The sequence below is a fragment of the Rhinopithecus bieti genome, unplaced genomic scaffold (assembly GCF_001698545.2).
Source record: "Rhinopithecus bieti isolate Rb0 unplaced genomic scaffold, ASM169854v2 scaffold_39998, whole genome shotgun sequence".
NCBI lineage: Eukaryota > Metazoa > Chordata > Mammalia > Primates > Cercopithecidae > Rhinopithecus > Rhinopithecus bieti.
The window spans coordinates 33,556-40,240 of record NW_016816687.1 but is presented as its reverse complement, the minus strand read 5'-3'; the positions used below and the strand labels follow the sequence as shown (position 1 = coordinate 40,240).

Genomic DNA, 6,685 nt, shown 5'->3' with positions numbered 1-6,685 from the left:
TGGATCAGACTCAGGTTCAGTCCATTTAGAAATACCATAGATAGTGGTGAGTTCTTTCACTAGGAAATAAACAAAATCTGACGATTTTCTTTTTGGGACATGAGCAGCTATTAATGCACAATGCCTAAATCCATTAACATGTGATATTCCAATTCTGTCATTTCTTCTTTATTCATTAGTTGGAATATTTTTATAATTAAATACAACCCCTCTTCTACCTCTGGTTGCTCTTGGCCCAGATCACCTAGGAAAGACAGGATGAATGCTTGAATCTTTCCCTTTATTTACTAATTTTAAGATCATGGAAGCTCACACCTGTAATCCAGAACTTTGGGAGGCCAAGGTGGGCAGATCACTTGAGCCCAGGAGTAGAGGACCAGCCCGAGCAACATGGTGAAACCCCATCACTACAAAAAATACAAAACTTAGCCAGGTGTGGTGGTGCGCACACATAGTCCCAGCTACTCGGGAGGCTGAGGTGGGAGAATCCCTTGAGCCCATGAGGTGAAGGCTACAATGAGCTGAGATCGCATCACTGCACTTCAGCCTGGGTGACAGAGTGAGACCCCGTCTCAAAAAAAAGATCATGTATTGGATTCCTATTGTCCTCCGAAGGAGACTAATCCAGTTTTACTTTAAAATCATAATAATCTGTGGATTTAAACATATTTTGATGTTTTGACATATTACAAATATTTCTCTTATTTTAGCTCACATGGCCAATTTTAGCTCTCTTTGGCCAATAGAGATCTTTTTCAAATTAACTCCTGAGTCCTTTTGACATGATCTTAAAGTCTCTGCTAACTTCCTCACTATTTAGTATAATAAAATGTTACTGTTTTATTTTGTATATCTTTCTTTCTCTTTTTCTTTCTTTCTTTCTTTCTCTTTTTCTTTCTTTCTTTCTTTTCCTTCTCTTTCTTTCTTTTCTTTCTTTCTCTCTTTCTTTCTTTCTGTTTTTGTTTTTGCTTTTTTTTAGACAGGGTCTCACTGTGTCGTCCAGGCTGGAGTGCAGTGGTGTGATCACAGCTCACTGCAGCCTCGACTCACTGGGCTCAAGACATCCTCCCACCTTAGCCTCCTGAGTAGCTGGGACTACAGGGCACATGCCATCACACCTGGCTAAACTTTTTTTATTCTGTAGAGATGAGGTCTCACTGTGTTGCCCAGGCTGGTCTCAAACTCCTGGGCTCAAGGGATCCTCTCACCCCATCCTCCCAAAGTGCTGGGATCACAGGTGTGAGCCAGCCTGACCAACCCCATTTTGGACATTTTCTACCCCAGATCTGGAATCAACCATTTATCCAAGAGCTCTGATTTCTTTTAGTGTGAAATGATATTTTAAAACCAAAATCTGGGCACAAGAGGTGCTCATTTCTAGGTCTTTTCATTAGTCAGAACCAGAAATATACATACACACAAACATACACATACATACACATAATATTTTTAAAATAAAATGCCTCGAGTTATATTGATAACTTCTCATTTAAATCAAAGTTTTTTAACATCTCTTCTGAATTACATCTATGTTTCTTTTCTGCCACACTGGGAACCCCAGTTCTGTAAAACACAAAAGATAATATAATTAGAATATCTCATCATTTTCTTGGATGCAACAGTTTAATGATATTAATACAACCACCTCCAATCTCAAGGGGGTGCTAACCTGGGAAGAATTGGTGTAATCACTGACAGAGAGAGGCACCCTGGATGTTTTGACATGGTTCACATGAAAGATGCCAACAGCAACAGCTTTGCCACTCAGCTTTCCAACATTTTTGTTATTGGCAAGGGCAGCAAACCATGGATTTCTCTTCCCCGAGAAAAGGGTGTCTGCCTCACCATTGCTAAAGGGAGAGACAAGAGATGAGACTGTGGCCAAACAAAGTGTGGGTGAAACGGTCTCTGGGTGACATGTTTTATCTTTGTACATAATTAAAAATAACATGGCATGATTAATTTTTTAAAAGGCTTTAACTGAAAACAGTTAAAAACATTTTTGTATATGACTGCTCCTGTCTTCCCCTATTTTTTTTTTAAAGCTGTGCTAAATTTACAGTGTCAGAACATATAGCCAACATATAGCCATTATAAGCCATACTCTTTCTTTTTTCCTCTCTTTTAGTCCAAGGTCTAGAAGTAACTTATCCTGTTGTCTTTCTAGTCTTTTGGGTTGTCTGAAGCTTTTTTTTTTCTTGTAGATTCCTCAAGAAAGGTTCATGGAAGCACTATTTTCTGAGTCTCTGCAGATTGGTAATAGTAATCTTTAAACTTAAAAATCAGTTTTCCTGGATATGACATCTTTGCCTCCCATTTTCTTCCCTTGAGTATCTTAAACATATTTCTCCATTTTTTTTTTTCTGGCATAAAATATTTCTGTGAAAAAAAACTGAAAATAATTTAATTGACTTTCTCTTCTAAGTCACTTGCTCATCTTGCTGCAATAAGCAAATGATTTTTTTCTTTCTAGTTCAATTATTTGACTAGAATGTGTCTTAGTGTTATTCATTTTGAGTTATCAATTCTGGATCAATATTCTCAAGTACATGGTGAGCTCTTTCTTTTTTTTTTTTTTTTTATTAATCATTCCATGTTATTTTAATTACACACAAAATCTAACATGTTACCCAGAGACCACTTCACCATTGTTCTGTTTTACCCAATGTTTCACCTACCACCAGTCTCTCGTCTCTCCCTTCAGCAATGGTGGGGTGGATAGCCTTTCCTTGGGGAAAGAAATCCATGGTTTGTTGCCCTTGCCAGTAACAAAAACGTTGGAAAGCCAAGTGGCAAAGCTGTTGCCATTGGCATCTTTCACATGAACCACATCAAAAGATCCATGGTGCTTCTTTCTGTTGGTGATCACACCAATTCTTCCACGGTTAGCATCTCCAATCACCATAAACAGGTTACCAGTGTCAAACTTGATGAAATCAGTGATGTTGCCAGTCTCCAAATCAATCTAAACGGTATCATTCACCTTGACAAGGGAATCAGGGTAGTGGATGACGTGAGCATCGTGAAACCAGGTGAGGGATTCCTTTTGTGCCCACAAAGATTTTTCTTACTTTGCACAACTTGTACTTGGCCTCCTCTGGTGTAATACGATGTACAGCAAAGCGACCATTGATGCCACACATCAGACAGAAATTCTCTTCCATCTTGTCAATGCTGATGACGTCCAGGAATCCAGCAGAGTAGATTATATCAGTTCGGACCTTGCCATCCATCTTAATGAACCACTGCATGCAAATCTTTACTTCGTCTCCTGTCAGGGCGTATTAAAGTATGTTCCTTAGCAAATTATTAGGGGAGACACTCTCTCAGCTTGTGGGGACTGGTGGATGGACAAGGAGCAAACACATTGGTCAATTTATCCAGCATCCAATGCTGTGAAGCTGCTACCTGCTTTAGATGCTTCCTAAGATCATGAACCATGACTGTATTAGGCACAGAAATAGATGGTGAGCTCTTTCAACATGTAATTCCAAATATTTTTCATTTCAGGAAACTTTTCTGAAACTATAGCTTTCGGTGTTTGTTTTCTATCCTTGCCTTAGTTTTCTTCTTCAGGGACTCTTATTACGTAGGTGTTGGATCTTCTTTGCCTATCTGCAAAACATTTGTAACTTCTTATAGAATTTCATCTCTTTCCTCCTTTATTTTTTAACATTTTTCTCCTTTAGGCTATTTTAAAGACATTATCTATTGTTTTATTTGCATTTGTATTCCTCCTAGTTTAGTCTTCATTTCTGAAATTTTTTTTCTTCTATTTTTAGGGGTTTTTCTCAGTTCCATAAGCTTTCCTGCTGGTCTAATTCTGACTTATGTTGTTCTTGCATGTCTTATATAATTTTCTCAGTGTCTTTTACCTTATTTCGAATGAGAGGATTACAGAGTTGATTTGATTTGAGAGCATGTTTTTCCATGTGTTTTCTCTGTCTGAAGAAATGTTATTCTGCTCTTTAATCTCTTTTTAAAAATAATAACTTGGTATGAGATTTGACCTCAATTGCTTGCTCGTTTTTATGTAAAATTAATTTTCCTGAAATTTTAGAAGGAGGAGTGCTTCCAGGTAGCTTTTCTCATTTCACAGAACCCCCACTTCACTTATGCTGTCTCCTCCAAACTTTGGAGGTTTGCTTTTTGAGACGTGCTGGCTCTGTGCCCCTCCAGCTTTTTCATCTGGACCTTCTCCTTCCTTCATGTTTATTGGCCCCACTCTGCTCAATTCAATTTCTATTCCCAGCAGTTGCTTCTCAGTATGGGACTCTATCCTGAAAGGGACAATTTCAGAGAGTCCATGGGAATCTCCTCTAGCCCCTTGAGACCTCACACCAGGCAGCTTGTGCTCGTCCATGATAAGAGAGGACAAAACCCCTCCCGATTTCAGTGACCATTCCCAAATTGGTCCACTGTACTTTCCAGTTAACACCTGTTTGCTCTTTGAGGATGCTCCTATTCTCTGGTCTGTCAAATACCCCATTAGTTCCCTCTGCATTCTTCCACATAGACACTGATACTCTAAAGGTCTTGTGGCTGTTGTTGGTTTGTCTTTGCCATTTGTGTTTTGAGGTTTCTGGGGATACCTTGTAATTAGTTTTGTTGTAAATGTCATCCATGTGTTTTTGGTTGGCCATTACTCTATTTTATTTATGAATTTGTAAAAAGTAGAAAGCTCTGCCATCATCTTCCCAGAATTCCTTATTTTTATTTTTAATTTAATATGACCATGCAAACAGCTAACAAGAACGCCAGTTAACAGGATGAACACTTAGCATTGTGTTACAATTGCTTACAGTATTCAGTGCAGTAACAGGCTATACAGGTTTGTAGCCTAGAAGAATAGACTAAGCCATATAGCCTAGGTATGTAGTAGACTGTACCACCTAGGTTTGTGTAAGTATGCTCTATGATGTTCACCCAATGACAAAATTTATGGTACCATAAATTTATGCATTTATAGTATCAACACAAGAAGTTGGAGTGAACTTAAAATCCCCAGGTATTATAATAGGTATCTAAAAACTGTTCTGACAATTTAATAAAAAACTTAATGTGTGTTTTTTCATGCACTTAATTTCTAGATTTTCTTCAGTGTCCCTGTGAGAGGCTCACATTTATCTTTCCTTTATGCCTTAACTCCATTGCCTGTGTAATGAGGATAATATTTTTAATATTAGAAAGATACAATTTTTATTCCCTTGTAGTCATATTCCACCAAATAGGTAAAGCTGAGATTCGGAGTACTGGGCAAGGAATCAGTCACAGCCAAGAACAGATGGATCCCTATTCAGCTTTCCTTCTCAAAACAGGCTTTTTGGAGGCCACGACAAGACCAACATCCTGAAGGCTGAGTTTTCTTGAAAAAGAAAGGCCCCTCCCATCTCCAATCCCAAAGTTTTTCTATAAATATTCATAATCCAACCTGGGAGGAGGACTTACCCTAGGGAAGACTACCTCCTGCGACAGAGAAGACTCAACCTGTGACACAAGGGACATTTCCACTGGATAAGAAAGAAAGAGTTCTTGGCACTAGGGATGTAAGAGAAATTCAGAAGGGACCCATCTTGATCCAGGTTCACATGAATGCACAGCCTGTGGCAGATGTTCATCTATGATCACAGTTGATCACAGTTGGCAGATGTGCAGGCAGGTTGGCCACCACCTCAGATGCATGGCTCACTCCTATGGGAACACCCAAGGAGCTTGATGAAATGTGTCTTGGAACCACATGTCACCACCACCACAGGGAAGAAAGGCATGGCATTTACCCATCAGCCTCCATGAGTTAAGGGTTTCCCTAGGGGTATTACCTCACCTACATTTCCAGGTTGCACATGTGTGAGTGCTCAATGGGGGCACATGGGAATCCCATGTCCCAGCATCAGAGGTCCCAAGGCAGGAATCAGGAGGCTGCAGGGAGGTACTGACAGGTTTCTCCTGTGCAGTACTGGTCACTGCTACAGCAATGTCTAAAAGAAGAGTTGAGTACACAGGCAGTACCCAATATAGGACCCAGTGAAGTTCTTATAATAGAGAAAGCAAACATTTTAATCAGATGTTCTACCTTTCATTACAATGTGATTGTGATGGTCAATATTGAGCATCAACTTGGTTGGATTGAAAGACGCAAAGTATTGTTCCTGGGTGTGTCTGTGAGGGTGTTGCCAAAGGAGATTAACATTTTCGTCAGTGGACTGGGAAGGGCAGACACACCCCCATCTGGTTGGGCACAATCTAATCAGTTGCCAGCGTGGCCAAAATAAAAAGCAGGTGGAAGAACATGGAAAGACTAGACTGGCTGAGTCTTCTGGCCTCCATCTTTCTCCTGTGCTGAACGCTTCCTGCCCTCAAACATCAGACTCCAAGTTCTTCAGCTTCTGGTCTCTTGGACCATCAGCCACAGATTGAAGGCTGCACTGTTGACTTCCCTACTTTGGAGATTTTGGGACTCAGACTGGCTTCCTTGCTCCTCAGCTTGCAGATGGCCTATTGTGGGACCTCATCTTGTGATCACATGAGTCAACACTCCATAATAAACTCCTCTTTATATACACATCTATCCTATTAGTTCTGTCCCTCTAGAGAACCCTGACTAATACAGTGATTAATCACTTTCTGCAAGAAGTGAAGGTATGTACAGAGTCTGACACCAGATTTTCATTCATTACACATGCAA

At 39.9% G+C, this 6,685-nt stretch overlaps 1 pseudogene; it reads right to left on the bottom strand.

The window, feature by feature from the left end:
• Nucleotides 1–2,642: 2,642 nt before the first annotated feature.
• On the bottom strand, nt 2,643–3,420 carry LOC108517241 (40S ribosomal protein S4 pseudogene; annotated as a pseudogene).
• Between the last annotated feature and the right edge of the window lie 3,265 nt (nt 3,421–6,685).